Source organism: Leptonychotes weddellii, chromosome 14 (genome assembly GCF_054177405.1).
Source record: "Leptonychotes weddellii isolate Sample4059 chromosome 14, ASM5417740v2, whole genome shotgun sequence".
In the NCBI taxonomy this organism is placed as follows: domain Eukaryota; kingdom Metazoa; phylum Chordata; class Mammalia; order Carnivora; family Phocidae; genus Leptonychotes; species Leptonychotes weddellii.
In genome coordinates, this window is record NC_138382.1 from 27,538,891 (window position 1) to 27,562,282 (window position 23,392).

Consider the following 23,392-nt stretch of genomic DNA (forward strand, 5'->3'; position numbering starts at 1 on the left):
TCTCTGATTGACTTATTTCGCTCAACATAATACCCTCCAGTTCCATCCACGTCGTTGCAAATGGCACAATCTCATTCCTTTTGATGGCTGCATAATATTCCATTGTATATATATACCACATCTTCTTTATCCATTCATCTGTCGATGGACATCTTGGCTCTTTCCAGTTTGGCTATTGTGGACATTGCTGCTGTAAACATCAGGGTGCACGTACCCTTTCGATCCCTACTTTTGTATCTTTGGGGTAAATACCCAGTAGTGCAATTGCTGGATCATATGGTAGCTCTATTTTCAACTTTTTGAGGAACCTCCATACTGTTTTCCAGAGTGGCTGCAGCAGCTTGCATTCCCACCAACAGTGTAGGAGGGTTCCCCTTTCTCCGCATTCCCACCAACATCTGTCATTTCCTGACTTGTTAATTTTAGCCATTCTGACTGGTGTGAGGTGGTACTACTGTTTTTTTTAAAGTACCTTCCAAAAGATGTGTTTCTTTTCTTATGATTGCCTCAAATAAATAATTTCAGCTTGTTTGTTATTGCACATAGCACATGTTGAAATTGAGAGGTTGAAATGAGATTGAGATATAACTTTGATTGGAAAATTATTAGAAATGTTGACACATCTTGAGATAAATGAAACAGTAGGGTCTGAGGATAAAGGTAGAGGTTAATGAAAGCAGGCAAAACTATATTTGGAGGAAGATGTGTGCATTTTGGGGGAAAGAAATAGAAGGAGAAGGTTGAAAGATTACTTCATTCTATTGTAACTGTTTATTATTTATTATTTATTTATTTATTTATTATTTATTTCTTACTACTTATTATCTCTATAGTTCATTTTGGCACTTATGACTCACAAAGCCTTATGACCTCTCCTATTTATTTATAAATTTTAAAACTGCAAAAGCCATAAAAATTGTCCTTCACACTCCTGTCCCTCAGTCACCCAGTTCCCCTTCCCTAACACAGCCAGTTTTATCAGCTTCTTATATGTCTTTTCAGAGATGTCTGTGTATATGTGTATATTCTTTCCTCCAGTGACTTTGGAGGTCATTCCATATCAGCCAATATATAAAGTGCTTTTTTATGTGTTTGTAGGGCTCTGTAGTATTCCATTGTAAGGATGTACTATATTGTATTTAACTGGTCTCATATTCATAGACATTAATAGACATTTAGGCTGCTTCCAGTCTTTTGGTATTACAAATAGTGCCAGAGTAAATAACCTCGTACATACGTCATATCACAAACATGTAAGTATATCTTAGAATATATTTCTGAAAGGCTATAGTATTTATAAACTTGATGGACATTACCAAATGGCCTTTCACAAAATATGTACCAATTTACACTCTCACCAACAAGTGTGAGATCTGTTTCTCTATCCTATTCCCCCAAATAGTGAATTTAATCTCTGTCAATGTGATAGGTAAAAGAGGTTTAATTAACTTTTTCTTATTATTAGTGATCTTAATATATGTTTAATATATCTTAATATATGTTTAAAAACAATTCATACTTCTTTTTCTGTGAACTATCCATATTTTTTGCCCATTTTTTTCATTCAATTGTCTTTTTCTCACTGACTTCTAAGAATTCTTTATACATTAGAGAGATTAAAATTGGTCTGTGATATAAGTTCATAATTTTTTCCAATTTGATATTTTATTTTGACTTTGCTTGTACTTTTTACCATGAACATTTTAAAAATATTTAATTGAATTTATTTATTTTTATTATGTTATGTTAATCACCATACATTACATCATTAGCTTTTGATGTAGTGTTCCATGAGTCATTGTTTGCGTATAACACCCAGTGCTCCATTCAATACGTGTCCTCTTTAATACCCATTACTAGGCTAACCCATCCCCGCACTCCCCTCCCCTCTAGAACTCTCAGTTTGTTTCTCAGAGTCCGTAGTCTCTCATGGTTTAGCTATCTTTCTTTCTATAGCTTCTGAGGTTCACGTCATAATTAGAAAGGCCTTCTACTTTCTATGGTTTCCACTTGTATTTTGATCTTTCCTTTAAACACTTAAAATTTTAATACATTTGGAATTTCTCCAATATTAGGTGTTAGGAATGTAATCAGCCTTTTTTCCCCCAATCCATTTTCTCAATTCTATTTATTAAACAATCCATCTTTCCCTACCTCTTAGAAATGCCACTTTCTAAAATGCCATATATAGATGTATGTCTATTCCTGGACTTCATGTTCTGCTCCATGATTTGTCTATTACTTTTGTGCCAGTATCACAGTATTTTAATTGCTAAAGCTTTGTGATGTGTTAATACTTGGAGACAGGTTCCCCCCGTTCCAGACTTTTCTTGGCTATTTTTACATGTTTATTTTTCCACATGAACTTTTGACTTAGCTTGATTATTCTGACAAAATGATGCTGACATTTTTATTACACTTGTGTGAAAATTGTAGGTTAATTTAGGAAGAATTGACATCTTTATGATGTTGAGTCATCCTATGCAAGGACGTGGAAGGCTTTTTCTTTTGTTCATATCTTATTTTGTGTTCCTCTGTAACATTTTAATATCTTTTTTATAATGATCTCACACATTTCCTCTCAGACTCTTTACCTTTTGTGCTGTTATTGAAAATAAGGAATTTTTTCCTTCTATTGTGTCTTCTAACTGGTTGTTGTTTGAATACAAGAAGACTATTGATTTCCAAATATCCTAACATTGAATTATTAATGCATTCTGATGAACTTTTGAAATGTGATTGATAGCTTTCCTTTTGTGCAATTCTTATTGACTTTGGGGGTCACCTTTATACCCATTTCATAAACAGGATTTGGAAGCATTCCTTCTTTGTCTGTACTCTAGAATAGTTCAAATTCCATTGGAATTATCTGTTTTTTAAAAGTTTTGTTAGAATTTCGCTGAGATATTGTATGGTGACTAACATAACATAATAAAATAAAATTAAAATAAAAAATAAATTAAAAAAAAAGAATTTCCCTGTGAAATTGTCTAGTCCAGGCACTTTATTATTTTGGTGGGGGAAGCAGGGGCTCTGGGGAAGGAGGTTCTTTGACACATTTCTTTATTTGTATTTTAGAAATATATTTAAATTTTCTGCTGCAAATAGTTTTGGCAAATTATACATTTCTGGAATATTATCTAGTTCATCCCAGTTTTCAAGTTCACTTGCACTAAACTGAGAAGAGTAGCCCCTTACAATTCCTTTAATTTCTTTATAACCTGTGTTGAACCTATAAATGCTAATATATATATATGTGTGTGTGTGTATGTGTGTGTGTGTGCATGTGTGTATCTGTATATATTTACATGTGATTAATTAAGGATCTTGAAATGGAGGGATTATGCTGAATTATCTGGGAAGGCCCTAAATACAGTCACATGTATCTTTATAAATACCATGCAGACAAAGAGTACACACAGAACAAAAGGCACTGTGACCAAGAAGTGATGTGGCTACAAGTCAAGGAATATGGGCAGCCACCAGAAACTGTTAGAGGCAAGGAACAAATTCCCCCCTAGAGCTTCCAGGGGGAGCACAACCCTGTGAACACCTTGATTTCAGTTCAGTGATACTGATTTCAGACTCTGGTCTCCACAACTGTGAGAGAATAAATTTCTGTTGTCTTAAGCCACCAAGTTTGTGACAATTTGTTACAGCAGCCACAGGAAACTAATACTTGTGCTTGATTAAACCTTTGTCCCAGACTCTGCACTCTGAAGAACCTGAAGACAGCAAAGTATAACACTTTCTTTTCTTCTTCTTTTTTTTTTTTAAATTATTTATTAGAGAGAGAGAGAGCAATAGAGCACAAGGTGGGGGAGGAGCAGAGGGAGAGAGAATCCTAAGCAGACTCCCTGCTGAGCATGGAGCCTGACCCAGGACTTGATCGCACGACCCTGGGATCATGACTGGAGCCAAAATTGAGTCAGATGCTTAACCGATTGAGCCACTTTTTTTTTTAAAGAGTTTGTGCTACTCCACAATTTTCTGACATTGAATATTATTGTGAAATATTCTGAGGCCAGGTCAGTTTAATCTCTGATATAAGTGACTAGATCTTTTTGCCTAGATGCCTGAGTGATTTTCTTTTCTTCTTCCTTCCCTTCCCTTCCCTCCCCTCCTTCCCCTCCCCTCCCTCCCCTTCTCTTCCTTTCCCTTCCCTTTCAAGTTGTTGAAATCCAATAACATTTACCAGGATATATATCTTTGTTGACTATTCTAGTTCAATTTTCCAGGCATAAACAATGATACACATATTATTACATATTATGTATTTGTTATTGTATATTATTCATATATATATATTAAATAATACCATATTTTAGAGACAAATATACATATATGTGTATATATATATACACATTCACATTCTCTTATCTTTGTTTCAAGAATGTTTATCTGAATTATATCTTTTAAGGCACAATGATTTTATTGTTTTCTTGTCACCAAATACAGCCAATTAACATTACTTCCACTCATTCATCATTGAAGACAAAAGGATAATTCATTGCATATTTTCAAAATAATGCACTATACAACAAACAAACAAACAACCAAAAATGTTAAATTTACCAAGGCATCCTGATTAATTATGTAAACTGGTAATTAAGAAAAAAAAACTAATCATTTGTTTCTTTCCTTATAAAATAGAAATTTAAGAGTTCTGTTAGTCTTAATGTAATCTTTATGGTTAAATAATCTCAAAGAGTGGTACATATAGTTTAATCTAGAAAGGTATGTGATTTAAACACCTCATATGAATGAATAAAATTTGCATAACAAAATGATTACAGAGAGCCCTAGGCTTTCATTAAAAATTGGATGTTGAATAATCCTTTATGATGTTATAGATTAGTATACAAAATACATTTTATACATTTATAACCTTAAGAAAAGAAAAATAATATTTTCTTGGTAAAGATCTCCTAGTAGCTATTTGGTTTACAATAGGATAAACTGAACCTCTAAGACTTTGGTGTTTACCAAATCAGATACACTGAGTGATTGTTTCCTAAGTCAAAGGTCTGCATTTTCTTCTGAAATACTGACACTTCAGGAGAGTATCTTGGCAAGGTGGTTTTCTGTATGTTGTTGTTGTGTATTAACTACGTTATTGCCCTTCCTTTCCTCCTCTCATGTGCTCTTCTATTTTACTTAAATATAAGTCCTTTCAAACATTCTCAAGAAGAATATTCCTGGGGCACTGGGTGGCTTAGTCGGTTAAGCATCTGCCTTCGGCTCAGATCATGATCCCAGGGTCCTGGGATCGAGCCCCGCGTTGGGCTCCCTGCTTAGTGGGGAGTCTGCTTCTCCCTCTCCCCTTGCTTCTCGCCACTATACCCATGATCTTTCTGTCAAATAAATAAAATCTTAAAAAAAAAGAAGAATATTCCTCTAAGGAAGTTTTAGAGATGGAAAATTAAAAAAAAGAAGACTGGATATCAGCTTGTCCTTGGATTTCCCTATTTTTGCTTCAGACTTCTACTAGATTGATGATGTGTTTTTACATATGACTACAAGCTCCATATCTCTGATTTTTTCCTAGAAAGTCCGCATCTACCTATGGCTCCTTTTTTATTGGGCCTCTTTGAAGACTGACCTTTTTTTTTTTAATTTTTAGCCTCAAGGAATGCCACATGTCTCTTTAGATATACAATTTTGGTTATCTGTTCATTTAGAAGTATTTGATCATCTTTTGGAGCTTTGTTTCTAATGCTTGGTTCTGCTGGCTTACTCTATTGTTGAATCTAAAAAATAGGTTTGTATAACCACCATCCCCCTAATTTCTGGAGGTATGTCTTTGTGGTGAGCCTCCATTACCAGAAAGAAAAAAAAAAAGAAAGAAAGAAAGAAAGAAAGAAAGAAAAGGACCTGGGCTTTTAACTTCCACTGTAGAGGATTGGAGATGCCTGAAGATGAGGAGTAACATCATTGTCCATGTTCTGCTGGACTTTCATACTTTCACATGCTTCTCTCTTTTCCCTCTCTCCAGAATGTGCAGTAGCTGCTTTGCGCTATAGTCCATTTGCAATTCCAGTGATAAATGGGCCTGTTCAGCTCATGTATTCAGAAAGCTATATGTTTGTCTTTTTGTGATAAGAAATAGACTCCACATATTTTCCTGCAGCTAGCAATGTGTTGTCCCTTGTTGATGTTGTCATTACTTCCATAGACCTTGGGAAGGGCAGTGGCCAGAGAGCGACGACCACTGGCACATGTGGAGAATGACAAGGCAGTGTGACATGCTGCATGCTACCCCTCACCTGTGCCCTGAGAGTCTAGTGTGGGCTCAGCAAAGTAACCATCATGGTATTTCTTCCTCTTGTACCATTGCCAATTGGATCTGCTCTTTAGTATTTGTTGTTTTTTCTTTTTCCTTCAATGATTCCAATTATATACCCTGTTGTATCTTCTTTAATTTTCTTACAAATTCTTTCCATTTGTTTTCTTATTTATTTTAGCTTTGCTCTTTAATGTGCTTATAGTAATGTCTGTTCTCTCTCATATTCCTCTTCTTTTGTCCTTATAATCCTTTGATACTTTAGTTTTCTTCTCCCACTGCTTCACTTGAGTTCTGACAATTCATATTTTATCTTTTCCTGCTGTCTAGTTTTCTTGTATGTAAGTTCTTTCATTTGTGTTTTGAGCTCTTGCTTCATAGAATTGACTGGTTTTTAATTTTTTTAAATTTGGGAAGAAATATTTGGTCATGATTTTTATATGCTGCATGACAATATATTTCTGGATGTTATTATGAACTTACCATTTATTTTTCTTGTTTCTTCCATTCTTTCCTTTTTTTTTTTCTTTAGTGTATCTTCAAACATCCTCTTTTGATTCCCTTGTCATTATGCATCTTTGAAAGGGTGGGTTTTCCCATTTATATTAAGAGCAAGTTACATCAGGACAGAGCCAGAACTGAATTGCTGGCCAGTTGGTATTATCCTCTTGGCTCAAAGTGTCTTATGTGAGTTCATGTAGCCTTCTTTTCTCTCTAGTGAATGGAATAGGCAACTTTGCGGGTTTTCTTTTTAAATTCAGTCTTTTTTTCTCCTACACTTGCACAGAGACAGTGTGCTTCCTGCATGTGTGGCTTCTTGGCGGGTTTCTTTTATTTTACTTTACCTTCTTTTTTTCATGGAGCAAAACTAGGTCTATAGAATGCAGGGATTTAAGGTGTGCCCTTCACCTTCAAGAACTGTGCTTTGCTGACTCATGCTGATATCTGCAGCTGCCATGCCCCTGCTCCACTCTCCCTTTTCTGCAACATACCCTTGCGTGATCACCACTGCCATAGTGATTGCACATGTACATATTGTGATGGAGCTACATCAGCTTTGGTCCCTGGTCATTATAATAAGCAGAATATCCCTTTTGACTTGCTTTGTATATGTAGGATAAAAGAGAAATAAACCTTTGTTGTATGAAGCCTCTGAGATATGAGGTTGTTTGTTACTGTAGCATAACCTAACCTATTTTGACTGATACAGTTTGCTCACATCTGGGGGTGCTACCCTCCAGGGCATTTGGAAATATAAGGAGGCATTTCTGGTTGTCACAATGACAGTGTTCAAGGGCCAGGGATACTAAATCTCTGGTAATGCTTACAACAGTCCTATGCAATAAAATTTGCTTTGCTAAAATGTCAATAGTCCCTTGAAAAACTCAGTAAATGGCTTGACAAGTACAACCAAATTGCCTTCCTGAAATGAATGCCCATTATTAAAACCTTGCCCAAATTGGACTTTTTTTTGGCTTTTTAAAATCTTCTATTTTTAAGTAATTCAGATAATTTCAAATTTTTATATATGTACTTATTATCTTCTAAATATAATATCCAGGAGTGGACTGTTAGAGCTTATTAATTTTTATATCATTTTCATAGTCATTGGTACTCAGTAAATATCTGTAGATTTCATTGGTCTGAAATATCTTCTTGGGCCCAGGTTTGATAAAGTGAATTCCATATTGTGGAGGCAGAGTAGTGAAATGTGGGTTCCCCTTTTGTTTTCTATAGTTTGAACTGACAAAAGGCTTGGAAAATAAACAATTGAAAAAGACATTCCCTAAAGGTAGCCATCAAGTGTAATAAGACTCAAGTCAAATGGCCCAGCTGTCACAGTAAAATACAGCCTATTGACTTCCTTCTCACTAGGGAAAAGCACTGCTTGCCACTTACCACAGACAGCATGGAGAGAAAGTATCACCCTAAGAACTGCAAGAGGGAATGTCCTGTGTATCTGAGAAAAAGGCACAAAATAAATCTGGTTGCATGTGTCTCCCTAGTAGATAACCATATGTTTTTATAAGGGGGAAAGGTGGGTTACATAATTATCTTATTTTAAGGATCAGAAAATAAGTTGCACCATAGTTAAAATATAACTGACATAAGGAGCAACATTTTTTTAAATCATTAAAAAAATCATTAATCATTAATGATTTTTAATCATTAAAAAAATAATTAAATACCAGCTAGGTGCAAACTCCCAGTAGAGAGAAGTAGCGGGGCAGCTTACACAATGATGAGCATGATAGGAACTGCCAGAAGGTTTCATGAGTCTTATCTGGAAGCTGAACATATACATAAGTAAATAAAATACCTGTATACTGTGGAAAATATTATAACAGAGGCAGTAATGAATTCAGTGGAAAGGTAGGAAAAATAAGATTGTTTCTAATTGAGTGGAGGCAAATTAGTTAAATTTAGGAGAAAAAATACTTTAAGTTGGGCCTGAAAAGCAGCCTAATGTGTGGACCATGGAATGATATGTAAATATCATTGTCCTAGGGGGTTAAGAGGTATAATAACTAACATTGATAAAATGTTTTGCAGTTGAAGAGTGCTGTTACATACATTATTCATATGACTGTATTACTATTAACAGGTGGTTTATGTAATTAAAATCTGAGAAGTAGTGAGTGTTAAAGGCATTAAAAATTGGGGTATACTAAAAATTGTGACAACAATTTCCCACTGATTCCTCCTCAATTTATGATTGCATGTATAACTATATCTAGGATGTTCATGTCATGCAAAATGGCAGCTAGAACACCCTCCACATTGATTCAATCTACTGACATCGATGCCTTGCAATATCTCACTCCACCAGAACCCAAAATTAAATATGTCATTCAAAAAGATGTTAGTAAATTCTCTTCTTAGAAGATGAACCACACTTACAGCCTAGCACTGATGTTTATGTTTGTCAAGTTCAAGGAGTTGTATATGGCCTATTAAGCAGTATGTTTCCTTTGGTCTGGATACTGATATTGATTAGATGAAGAATAAATAGCTTGGCTTTTCTTCAAGAAATGACACTTCATAGTGTCTTGAATCTTTTTAACTTGGAAATGTCTAATGTATATACACAGCTGAGGAGGAAAAGTTGTCATGTATATGTCAGCGAGCCCAGACCTTCAGAACTGTGAGCAAAAAAAATGATTTAATTATTTCAGTTCTCCCCATAACACTTATTCACTTCAACAGAATGCCTCTCTAACTCCCTTGCTCCTTATTAGTATCATGAGGAAAGACCTTATATTGATCCCTTTTGTAATCTTTCTCAGTCCTGGTGGGTATTGCATGGGTGAACATCTGGGAATGTTGTTCTTTGCTGTCCAGTGAATCATTAGAAAAGGAGATGGGCCCCAGGTGTCCTGCAGCCCAATGTGTCTTATGATTGCTGACACTAATCCACATGGCATCATACTGCCAAGTTAGATGGCTCTGGGGCTGCTGCTGACATAACCCAAGGGAGATAACTTCTCTTGGTGATAAAATGCACAGTTTTCTTGGAATTTTAATTTATTCCAGAATTTCCTTCCTGAGAGCATATACTGGTAATTTATTGTGGTTAGTATAAAGAATAAAATAACAGAAGAGAAAGAAGATGAGGTGATAATATGAACTAAAATAGCTATAGTATTTTCCAGATTATACAGTATCAAATTTAATACAATAAAACAGTAACAAAAGTATCATTATTATCCCCATTTTACAGATAAGGAAATTGGAGTCTGCAGGGGTTAGGTAGTTTGTCTAAAGTGATTTGTTAGTAGGTGAAAGAGATGAAAAAAATGCTACCTAACATTGAGCCAGACACTCTACATATTGAATTCAATTCAGTTAAAAATAAAACTAACTCAGTTCAATTAAATTCAATTCCTTCAATTAAATTTAATCTTCACAATAACTTTATGTGCAGAGATTAACAGTCCCATTTTTTTAATTGATGAGAAACCAGGTATTAGAAGTCACTTAGTTAAGAGATAAGGACTAGACTTGAATCTAGGTCTTCAGATGCAGAACCCATTCTATACTGCAGGTGTGGTCCATATCATGTGGCATCTTCTGACAGCAATTTGTGGTGTCTACCCGTATACTGTGCTAAGATAGTATCTATAAAGTGCTTTACACACTGATTTGCACATGGAAAATATTCTGTAATTAGGAGCTACTATTAATACTTGAGTAACAAGGGTAGCAATTTGCTTATTACCTTTATTACAAAGATTTCTGAAGATTTTGCAAGTATTGTTAGGATCATGGAATGCTGGATTCCATTAAGCCTCTTACCTTTATAAAGTGTCTTTTCAGGTTGTGTGTAGAAAAGCTGAAATTCAGGGGTGCCTGGGTGGCTTGTTTGGTTGAGCATCTAATTCTTGGTTTCAGCTCAGGTCATGATCTTGGGGTGGTGGGATGGAGCCCTGTGTCAGGCTCCCTGCTCAGCAGGGAGTCTGCTTAAAGATTCTCTCCCTCTGTCCCTCGCCCTCCTCATGCACTCTCTCTTTCTAAAATAAAGAAATAAATCTTAAAAAAAAAAAAGCTGAAATTCAATGACAAAATGTAACTTTTCTAAATTGATTAGGTGTCAATGGCAAGTCAGGCTGGCAAAGTGTAGCAGCAAGACAAATTCTTATTATCCTTGACTGCATGCTACACTTCACCTGCCTTACATAGCCCATGAGCTCACAATATCATTTTTAAACTGCTTTGCAGTTTTCTAAGTGCTTTCAAATGCATTCTTTCATTTGTGTCTCACAACGACATTATCAGGTGGCTATTAACTATCCCTGTTGTACGAATAGGGAAACTGAGACCGAATCAGAGGTTAAGATTCAGTTAACACAACTAGGAAATGGAGGAACCAAAGCCCAGCACAGATTCCTTGACTCGAAACTTTTCTCTCTACATACTGCTACCTCATATTTTTATTAAGATTTCTGTCTCTGTATGTTAGTTATGAGCCACCAGAATCTGAAAATGCAAAGGTAATAAAGTATCAGAGTGGGAAGCTTTATGAAAGGTATGAGCAAAAAGGGAATTTTGTTGGGACTAATATTGAAATCTTAAAAATTTCTTTTAACAAATGTTTATTTAACATATATTTATTTAGTTCCTACTTTGTCCATGACATCATATTAAATTTTGTGAGGTATGTAAAGCAGCAGGAGCCAAGAATGCTGGGAAAAATCTTCAGCTCTACTTAACACATTTTTAAATATGAAAAGAAATTATAGGACCCATGTCATGGTAATTACTTATGTCTTATTTCACCGATTAAATGAAAATCAAATTGATTATGATAACTATACCTTATTTATATTTACATTTCAAATAAAGTTTGGCTCAGTACCTTTCTTGTTGAATAAATGAATGACTGGATGGATGGATGAGTGAATGAATGAATGAATGAATGAATGAATGAATAAATAAATAAATAAATAGGAATACATAGTAAGGATCTTTGCTCTCCGGGAGCTTATGAACTAAATTGAAAGATAAGATATGGGGGCTCAGTTGTTAGGCGTCTGCCTTCGGCTCAGGTCATGGTCCCAGGGTCCTGGGATCGAGCCCCACATCGGGCTCTCTGCTCCGCGGGAAGCCTGCTTCTCCCTCTCCCACTCCCCCTGCTTGTGTTTCCTCTCTCGCTGTGTCTCTCTCTGTCAAATAAATAAAATCTTTAAAAAAAAGAGAAAGATAAGATATGAAATTAAATTAAATTAAATGCAAGAATGATATATGACCATATGGTATAGAGAAGAGGCATAATTTCTAGTTGAAATGATTAGGGAAAGCTTTCATGGAAGAGATGCTATTGAATGAGAGGTAAGTAATAAAGATTTCTCCTTTTTTAGAGCAATGGAAATAAGAAATAGGAGATTTAAATCACCTAGTAGGTGGACATAGTGGGCATTCAAAACACTTTTGTTGAATGAATAAATGACTCTTCCCAACAAAAATGCTAATGTATTAGCATTTAAAAGTAAACTGCTATTGAGATATTTTGGTGTTACTTGAAATCAGTTAGATAAGAAATGTCAAAACACTGTGATCAAGGATCTTGCCATCCTCAGTCTGGCTCTTCTAGAGTATCATAGAAAGTGCTTTACTTCACTGTAGAGATTTACTAAGTCTTTACAATTCAGAGAAGCATTTTGGATGTATAGTCAAACAGTGAACCAAACATCTTTGAGAGGTTGCATCATTTCCTGGAGAGGGAGAACACCAAGCCAAAAGTCTTCAGTTACATCCTCACTCCTTACCCCATTTAATTTTAACATCTTTCAGCAGGCCGGCCATAAAAACTAGGATATGAGAATTCCTGCTTGATTCTTGCTCTGCGTTACACTCTACTGTTCACATTGATCATTTGGTTTTATTTCTTTTTTACAGAAAACCACTTGTGGTGCCTCCTAGGTTACTCTTAGAGCTGAGATTTTTATACCAACAATAAAAAGAAGCACTATTTATCATAAGGATTTTTTCCATTTGATTGCAATGATTCACAGTGCTTTCCTTTACTCCAGAGTAAAATAATAATGATTCTACCTGAAAGTTTTTAAAATGTTTTCTAAATTTTACATAGGTTGTAATCATCAAAAGTATAAATGAGAGCTTAAGGCATTAATTATAGAGGGGGGACTTCAGCTTGTTTTTATTACATGATAAATAACACATTCAATGGACTTTCCAAAAATTGTACTTTTATGTGATTCCCTTTAGAAACATTTTGAAAGATAATATAAAGAAAAATATCTACAATTTTAATATTATTAATATAAATTAATTAATAATAATTATTATTAATATAAATTAATTTAATTATAAATTAATATAAATTATTTAATGTTTTTGGTGGTCACACTTGATGTTCTCTCTATATTCCCATTTGAACTGGATGACTATATATGTTCAGCAAAGTCTAAGTAGTTTAAAATTTGACTTACAAAACCATGATGAACACTTTTCAAAAAAATAATTTTTTAAATTAATTATCTAGCACTGTGAGGTGAATCCTGTCTCTTGAAAATGTATACAGTACATTTTTGGAAACTTTGCATATAGAAATGATTGAAAATTTCTGAAAATTTTAGAAACTTCTTAGAACTTTGTAAAGTTCAGAAATTTGTATTATCCCCCATGTTTTCTTAGGGGTATACATCATGGTGCTGTGTATTTATAATGATTATGATTATATGGCTACCTTGACTTGGAATTCCAAAAGAAAAAGAGAGTTATGGGAATAGTTGAACGTACACATACATTATAAACATATAGGAACAATTTTTCCAAAAGAAAAAAATATATAGAGAGAGAAAAGTTGTACTTTCATGGAAAGAAGCCCAAAAGTGAGAATGTTTCCAAGAAGATGTAAAGTTCTTTCTTCAAGGCAATGGTTTTCAAACCTTGGTATGGGGGGATCAGTTGGGGATCCAGTTAAAAAGAAGCTTTCTAGGCTGCACTCCTAAAGGATGTTCATATCCAGTAAATATCTGCAACAGGAAAGGGGTGTATGAGAAAGGGGCAAGATGGAGGGATTAATAGGGCTGGAAAAAACTTTAGAACATGACAGATATGATCTTTATCTTAATTGTGGTGATGGTTTCTGAGATGTGTACATAATTTAAAACATCAAGTTGTACATTTTAATTGGTACTGTTTAATGTATGCTACTTATACATCAAAAAGCTTTCAAAATTAAGTAAAGTGGGCTCCAGGCAAAGGGAAGGAAGGGATTCTTCTGTTTTCTGAGGCACTTAGTTTTAGAGGTTTTTGTGTCTGATATTGAAAGCCCATCCAAACTAACACATTGTGAAGTGTGCATATGTGTGTGTGTGTGTGTGTGTGTGTGTGTGAAGAACTTTTGTTAACAGGGAGCAGTAGCACTAGGTCTCAGGCTGTTTCTATTGTGTGAACTTGCAAGACCCAGAGAGAAGTGCAGCTCTCCCTGCTCCATGAGGAGCCATTTACTAAGGGTTTGAGGTTGTAAATCTTGCCTTTGATTTCTAGGCCCTTCTGGTGACTGAGGCACCACATGGAATTTACCGCTTTTTCTCACACTTCCCAAGTTGTTTGGGTTGTGATGGCAGGGGTGTGTAATAATAATGGGGAACAAGGTCAGCAATTCTAAAGAACTTCTTGCAAAAAAGTTTGAGATTTCTAAGCAGAATACCACATATGAGTGAGGGAAATGACTGATTCATAGGCTATATGAGCATTCTGTAGGTTTCCTAGCAATAACTTGGGCAGAAAAATCTCAGGATAGGAGAAAATTGACTTAACCAGAAGATGGTGGCTTGGAGCCATCCACTTGAATATTAAAAGGAATATGATTAAACTGGAAAGTTGGGAAGTACATTTTCTAGGACAAACATAGAAGAAGGATCTAAGAGCTGCCTATTCCTGACTCTTTATATACATGAGTAAATAGAATCAATACTGATTGTGAGCTTTGCCTAAAGTTAGTCACACGGTGGGACTGTCTGAATTAACAAAAACAAACAAACAAAAACCACACACACACACACAAAAACCCAAGCTTTTCCAGTTTTCAAGTATATGCTCTTTTAACTGCTCTTTTTTAAAATTAAGTTTTTATTTTAATTCCAGTTAGTTAACATACAATGTGATATTAGTTTTGGGTGTACAATACAGTGATTCAACAGTTCTATACATTACTCAGTGCTCATCATGATAAGTTTACTCTTTAATCCCCATCACCTATTTCACCCATCCCCCACCCACCTCTGGTAATCATCAGTTTGTTCTCTATAGTTAAGAGTCTGTTTCTTGATTTGCCTCTCTCTTTTTTTATTCCTTTGTTCATTTGTTTTCTTTCTTAAATTCCACATATGAGTGAAGTCATATGGTATTTGTCTTTCTCTGACTGGCTTATTTCACTTAGCATTATACTCCCTAGCTCCATCCATGTTGTTGCAAATGGCAAGATTTCATTCTTTTTTATGTCAGAATAATATTTCATTGTGTATATATGCCACTTCTCTATCTATTCTTCTGTTGACAAACACTTGAGCTGCTTCCATAATTTGGCTATTATAAATAATGCTGCAATAAACATAGAGGTGCATGTATCCCATTGAATTAGTGTTTTTGTGTTTTAGGGTAAATACTCAGGAGAGAGACTACTGGATGGTAGGGTGGTTGTATTTTTAACTATGTGAGGAAACTCCATACTGTTTTCCACAGTGGCTGCATCAGTTTGCATTCCTACCAACAGTGCATGAGACTTCCTTTTTCTCCACATCCTTGCCAACATTTGTTTCTTGAGTTTTTGATTTTAGCCACTCTGACAGGTGTGAGGTGATATCTCATTGTGGTTTTGATTTGCATTTCCCTGATGATGAGTGATGTTGAGCATCTTTTCATGTATCTGTTGGCCATCTGTATGTCTTCTTTGGAGAAATGTCTTCTGCTCATTTTTTAGTTGGAATATTTGTTTTTTGTGTGTTGAGTTGTATAAATTCTTTATATATTTTGGATATTAACCCTTTATCAGATATGTCATTTGCAAATATCTTCTTCCATTCAGTATACTGTCTTTTAGTTTTGTTGATTGTTTCCTTTGATGTGCAGAAACTTTTAATTTTTATATAGCCCCAATAGTTTATTTTTGCTTTTGTTTTCCTTGCCTCAGGAGACATATCTAGAAAGATGTTGCTATAGTGGGTGTCAGAGAAATTACTACCTGTGCTCTCTTCTAGGATTTTATGGTTTTCAGGTCTCACATTTAGGTCCTTAATCCACTTTGAGTTTATTTTTGTGTATTGTGTAAGAAAGTGGTCCAGTTTTATTATTTTGCATGTAGCTGCCCAGTTTTCCCAACACCATTTATTGAAGAGACTTTTTCCCATTGCATATTCTTTCCTACTTTGTTGAAGATTAGTTGACCATATTTGTGGGTTTATTTCTGGGCTTTCTATTCTGTTCTATTGATCTATGTGTCTATCTTTGTGCCAGTACCATACTGTTTTAATTAATACAGGTTTGTAATAAAACTTGAAGTCTGGAATTGTTATCCCTCCAGTTTTGTTTTTCTTTTTCAAGGTTTGTTTGACTATTTGGAGTCTTCTTTGGTTCCATACAAACTTTAGTACTGTTTGAATTAGAATTCTGTGAAAAATGCAATTGGTATTTTGATAGAGATTGCATTAAATCTGTAGATTTCTTTGGATAGTATAAAAATTTTAAGAATATTTGTTCTTCCAATCCATTAGCATAGAGTGTCTTTCCATTTCTTGGGTCATCTTTAATTTCTTTCATAAATGTATTATAGTTTTCAGAGTACAGGTCTTTCTCCTCTTTGGCTAAGTTTATTCCTAGGTATTTATTATTTTGGGTGCAATTGTAAATGGGGTTGTTTTCTTAATTTCTCTTTCTGCTGCTTCATTATTAATGTATAGAAATGCAGCAGAGTTCTGTACATTGATTTTGTATCCTGTGACTTTACTGAATTCATTTATCAATTCAATAGTTTTTTGGTGGTCTTTCAGGTTTTCTATATATAGTATTATGTCACCTGCAAATAGTGAAAGATTTATTTCTCCCTGCCAATTTGAATGGCTTTTATTTCTTTTTCTTGTCTGATTACAATGGCTAGGACTTCCAGTACTATGTTGAATAAAAGTGGTGAGAGTGGACATCTTTGTCTTATTCCTGACCTTATGAGAAAAGCTCTCAGTTTTTCCCTTTTGAGTATGATGTTAGCTGTGGGTTTTCATATAAGGCCTTTATTATGTTGAGGTATGTTCCCTCTAAATGTACTTTGTTGAGGGTTTTTATCATGAGTGGATGTTGTACTTGTGAAATGCTTTTTCAGCAGTTATTGAAATGATCATATGGTTTTTATCCTTTCTCTCATTTGTGTGATGTATCAGGTTGATTTATTCATAAATATTGAACCACTCTTGTGTCCTGGGAATAAATCCTGCTTGATCATGGTAAATTTTTTTTTTTAATGTATTGTCAGATGCTGTTTGCTAGTATTTTGTTGAGGATTTTTACACCTATGTTCATCAGAGATATCAGTCTGTAGTTCCTTTTTTGTGGTGCCTTTATCTGGCTTGGGTATTAGGGTAATGCTGGCCTCATAGAATGAATTTGGAAGTTTTCCTTACTCTTCTATTTTTTGGAATACTTTGATAAAAAATAGGTATTAATTCTTCTTTAAATGCTTGGTAGAATTTGCCTGTGAAGCTGTCTAGTCCTGGACTTTTGTTTGTTGGGAGTTTTTTGATTACTGATTCAATTTCATTGCTGGTTATTGGTCTGTTCAAATACTATATTTCTTCCTTATTCAGTTTTGGGAGGTTATATGTGTCTAGGAATTTGTCCATTTCTTCTATGTTGTCTAATTTGTTGGCATATATTTTTCATAATATTCTCTTACAATCATTTGTATTTCTGTGGTGTTGTTATTTCTCCTCTCCCATTTATGATTTTGTTTATTTGAGTCCTCTCTTTTTTTATGAGGCTGACTAAAAGTTTATCAACTTTGTTGATGTTTTCATTGATCTGTTTTATTGTTTGTTTTTTAGTTTCTATATCATTTATTTCTGCTCTAATCTTTATTATAATTTCCTTCCTTCTGTTGGCTTGGGCTTTTGTTTGTTGTCCTTTTCCTAGCTCCTTTAGGTGTAAGGTTAGGTTGTTTATTTGAGATTTTTCTTGCTTCTTTAGGTAGGCCTGTATTGCTTCCAATAAACTTCCATCTTAGAAACACTTTTCTTGCATCCCAAAGATTTTGGACCATTGTGTTTTCATTTTCATTTGTTTCCATGAAATTTTTGATCTCTTCTTTGATTTCTTGGTTGACCCATTCATTGTTTAATAGCATGTTATTTAACTTCTATGTATTTGTGCTCTTTCCAGATTTTTCTTGTGGTTGATTTCTAATTTTATAGCATCGTATTCAGAAAAGATGCATGGTATGATCTCAATTTTTTTTTTTAATTTGTTGAGACTTGTTTTGTGGCCTAATCTGTGATATATTCTAGAGAAAGTTCTATGTGCACTTGAAAATAATGTGTATTCTGCTATTTTAGGAAGGAATGTTCTGAATATATCTTTTATTTTATTTATTTTTTTAAAGATTTTATTATTTATTTATTTGAGAGAGAGTGAACAAGCGAGAGAGAGCACGAGTGGGAGGGAAGGGCAGAGGGAGAGGGAGAAGTAGACTCGCCACTGAGCAGAGAACCCAATGTGGGGACTCAATCCCAGGACCCTGGGATCATGACCTGAGCTGACACTTAACCAACTGAGCCACCCAGGAATCCTGAATGTATTTTTTAATCCATCTCCATCTTGTTCAGTGTGTTATACAAAGCCACTGTTTCCTTGTTGATTCTCTGTTTGGATGATCTGTCTGTTGATGTAAGTGGGGTGTTAAAGTCCCCCACTATTATTATATCACTACTGATTAGTTCCTTTATGTTTGTTATTAATGGTTTATGTCCTTGGGTCCTCCCATGTTTGGATGCATAAATATTTATAATTGTTATATCTTCTTGTTGGATTGTACCCTTTATTATAATATGGTGCCCTTCTTTATCTTGTGTTACAGTCTTTGTTTTAAAGTCTATTTTATTCAATACAAGCATTGCTACCCTGGTTGTCTTTTAACATCCATTTGCATAATAAATGTTTCTCCATCACTTTCAGTCTGCAGATGCCTTTAGGTCTTAAATAAATCTCATAGGCAGCATATGCATGGGTCTTTTTTCAATCCACTTCTCACCCTATATCTTTTGATTAGAGCATTTAATCCATTTACATTCAAGGTAATTATTGATAGATATGTATTTATTGACATTTTGTTACTTGTTTTGTGGTTGTTTTTGTAGTTTTTCTCTGATCCTGTCTTCTCTTTTTCTCTTTCATGGTTTGCTGGCTTTCTTTAGTGATATACTTGGATTCCTTTCTCTTTATTCTTTGCATATTGATTACTGGTTTTTGATTTGTGGTTACCACTAAATTTGTATACAATATCTTCTGCAGATAGCTGTGTAGGTGAAATTGATTGCTGCTCACATTTGAAACCAGGCTTTACTCCTCTTCCCTCTATGTTTTTGGTATATGATGTCATATTATAAATCCTTTTATTTTTGTGAAATTCTTCAACCGATTTTTACAGATATACTCATTTTACTGATTTTGTGTTTCCTACTTTTCATACTCTCACTATGGTCTTTCCATTCCACTCAAAGTGTCTCCTTTAATATTCTTGCAGGGCTGGTTTAATGGTCATGAACTCCTTTAGATTTTGTTTACTGAGAAACTCTTTATCTCTTTTTCTATTTTGAATGATAGCCTTGCTGAATAGAGTATTCTTGGCTGCAGATTTTTCCCTTTTTGCACTTTGAATATATCATACCACTCTCGCTGGCCTGCAGTTTCCACAGAAAAATATGCTGATAACCTCATGGGGGTTTCCCTTTGATGTAACTGTCTTCTTTGCTGTTTTTAAATTTTATTTTTATCACGACTTTTTGCCATTTTATTTACTTTGTGTCTTGGTGTGGACCTCCTTGGGTTAATTTTGTTGTAGTATCTCTGTGCCTCCTGGATCTGGATATCTGTTTCTTTCCTTGGATTCAGGAATTTTTCAGCTATTTGTGTTCAAATAAATTTTCTCTCTCTTCTGGTTTCCCTATACTGCATTATTTCCCTTGAAGAGTCACTGGGTTCCCTAAGTTTATTCTCATTTTGCATAATTTTTTTCTCTCATTTGTTCAGCTTGATTGCTTTCTATTACTCTGTCTTCCAGATCATTAATTTGTTCTTCTGCTTTCTTAGCCTGTTATTTATTCCTTCTGCTTTTTTTTTTAATTTCAAGTATTGTATTTTTCATCTTTGATTTGTTCTTTTTTATCTCTTTGTTAAGGGTCTCACTGATGTCTTCCACTCTTTTCTAGAGCCCAGTGAGTATCTTTATGACCATTTCTTTAAATTCTCTATCAGACATATTATTTATCTTTGTTTCACTTAGGTCTCTTGCTGTGATTTTGTCCTGTTCTTTCATTTAGGACATATTCCTCTCTCTCCTCATTTTCTCTAACTCTGTGTCTGTTTCTTTGTGTTAGGAAAATCCGCTATGTCTCTTGCTCTTAAAAATAGTGGTGGGGTGCATACTTTTAGCAGGTTTGTGTTGGTTCTCTTTCACAGGGGACATGCTGCGGCTGCTGAGACTAAGCTGGCTGGCTGCTCTGCAAACCATTCACCTGTGTGGGTGTGGTGCCTGCAAGCTGTGCCTGTGGATAATACAGCTACTGTGGGGACACACAGACACTGAGGAGACTGTGGCCAGACAGGGTTATTTGCTAAGCTTGTGTGAGTGAGGGGTGCAGTTTTAACAAAGTGTGCATGTCCTCTGAAGGAGGTCAGGAGGTACAGTATTGGCAAGATTTGTGCCTGTCTTCTGGAGGAGGTGACCTGCAGTGCTGGGACTGAGACAGGCCCAGCTGGGTGGGGTGGGACACAGTGTAAGCAAGTTAGGTAATGAATAGCTGTGCCTTGCTGGTTCTCACAGGTGGTTTTGTGATTTTGCTGGGTGCAGGGTAGGGAAATGGCACCTGCCAGTGCCTTTGTTCATGAAGTCCTTCAGTGAACTCTGAGATTAGTAACTAACTCTCCCTCCTGTATGCCTCAGACATTTTTCAAACTGCAGCTTCTAAGCTGTATATTCATGGGTTGTTTGTTATACTATAAGGGCCGGGACTCCATTTCTTACTGCCCTCTAGGCTCTTCCAGAGCTGAGACCACTGGTTTTTAAAGTTCCAGGCTTTAAGTCCTGCTGGCTGTAAGAACTCACAAAATTCGGTCTCTCTAATTTTCAAAGCCAAATGCTATGGGAATTTCTCCTCCCCCCTGCAGGCTCCCTGCTCTGTGCCTGCAGCTCCCTCCCTCCAGTGGCCAGACCTGCAGGGTTTAGCTCCTGACCCTCTTCAATATGACTTCTTCTCTACATTTAGTTGTGGAGTTTGTTCTGCCAGTCTTCCCGTCATTTTCTGGGTTATTTACACAGATGTGAGTGTTATTTAGTTGGATCCATGGGGATGGTGAGTTTAGGGTCCTCCTACTCCACCATCTTCCCAAAAGAAGCCTAAAAAGTTAACTGCTCTTTTTACTAATGGCAGATCTCTCTTTTTTTTTTTTTTCCTTTTTGACTCTGAAGAAATGAACATTAAACTGGAAGGAGTAGAACAGACATGGTAAGGGGGTATTTGAAGTTCAAGCAAGATTAGATGTGTGAGAGAACTTAGATGCCATAAAGTAGCATATTTCTTCAAAGTTGTAAAAATCACATATCAGGATCCTGAAAGATTTTGCAGATGTAAATGCAGAATCACAGTTTTGGATAAGTCCTAAGGAACAACAATTATTTTTAAAAAATAAATTGGAAAATATAAGATTCTGGAAAACCTGGCAAATCTGATAAAACACTCCAAGAATGATCATGCTCTACTATCTCCTATTTATAAATGGACAAAGTTTAGTTAGGTGGTCATTTTCAATTCTTAGATAAATCTAAGGATAATTCAACATTCCTAGGGTAAGTAAGTGTTGTAGGATCAGGGTAAAGAACATTCTAGTAGGCTTTTAAAAACATGAGTGAGAATTGAAGAAATGAGCTTGAACCTGGAGTAAAAACATTGACTATAAGTAATTTAATAAGTTTTTATATAAAGAGAGGCTATGGATGAGTTGTATTTATTCTTCCTAAGACTGTATTTCAGAAAATACATTTAAACTCTGAATGAGATTTGCAGGAGGATGAGTACTGCTCACCATTGGAATATGTAAATATGTTAAAAAAGAGGTAACCTCTAATTTATATAAGATTCTTGCTCAAGTTTTACATCTTTCAGCACAATATTTTCTTTGACTTCCATAGGCCACATTTATGTGACATTTCTCTGAACTTTTATTGCCCTCAGAGTCAATAGCATGCAGGTTATTCTGTAATTAGTTAAGTTTTACTTGTGTCAACTACATACAAAGACCAGGTTAGATATTACAGGAGATATATACATGAAAGATAATTGGGCTAGGTCATCTGGAAAAGATTTTGTTGTTCTAAAAGTTTAGAGTTTATGAAGTACAGAGAAATTTCAGTTAAAATTCATGGATTCTATCCAGACTGAAAGTGAGGGGGTGGAAAATCAGTTACCATGCAAATGGACATCAAAAGAAAGCTGGGGTGGAGGCAATCTTTATATCAGACAAATTAGATTTTAAACCAAAGACTATAATAAGAGATGAGGAAGGACACTATATTTTACTTAAAGGATCTATCCAACAAGAAGATCTAACAATTGTAAATATCTATGCCCCTAACATGGGAACAGTCAATTATATAAGCCAGTCAATAACAAAATCAAAAAAACACACTGACAACAATATAATAATATTAGGGGACTTTAACACCCCCCTCACCAAATTGGACAGATCATCTAAGCAAAAGATCAACAAGGAAATAGAGACTTTAAATGACACACTGGACCAAATGGACTTCACAGATATATTCAGAACATTCCATCACAAAGCAACAGAATACATATTCTTCTCTAGTGCCCATGGAACATTCTCCAGAATAGATCACATCCTAGGTCACAAATCAGGTCTCAACCAGTACCAAGAGTTTGAGATCATTCCCTGCATATTTTCAGACCACAATGCTTTGAAACTAGAACTCAATCACAAGAAGAAAGGCAGAAAGAACTCAAATACATGGAGGCTAAAGAACATCCTACTAAAGAATGAATGAGTCAACCAGAAAATTAAAGAAGAATTTAAAAAAATCATGGAAACCAATGAAAATTAAAACACAACTATTCAAAATCTTTGGGATATAGCAAAGGCAGTCCTAAGAGGAAAGTATATAGCAATAGAAGCCTTTCTCAAGAAACAAGAAAAGTCTCAAATACACAACCTAACTCTACACCTAAAGGAGCTGGAGAAAGAACAGCAAATACAGCCTAAACCCAGCAGGAGAAGAGAAATAATAAAGATCAGAGCAGAAATCAATGAAATAGAAACCAAAAGAACAGGAGAACAGATCAACGAAACTAGGAGCTGGTTCTTTGA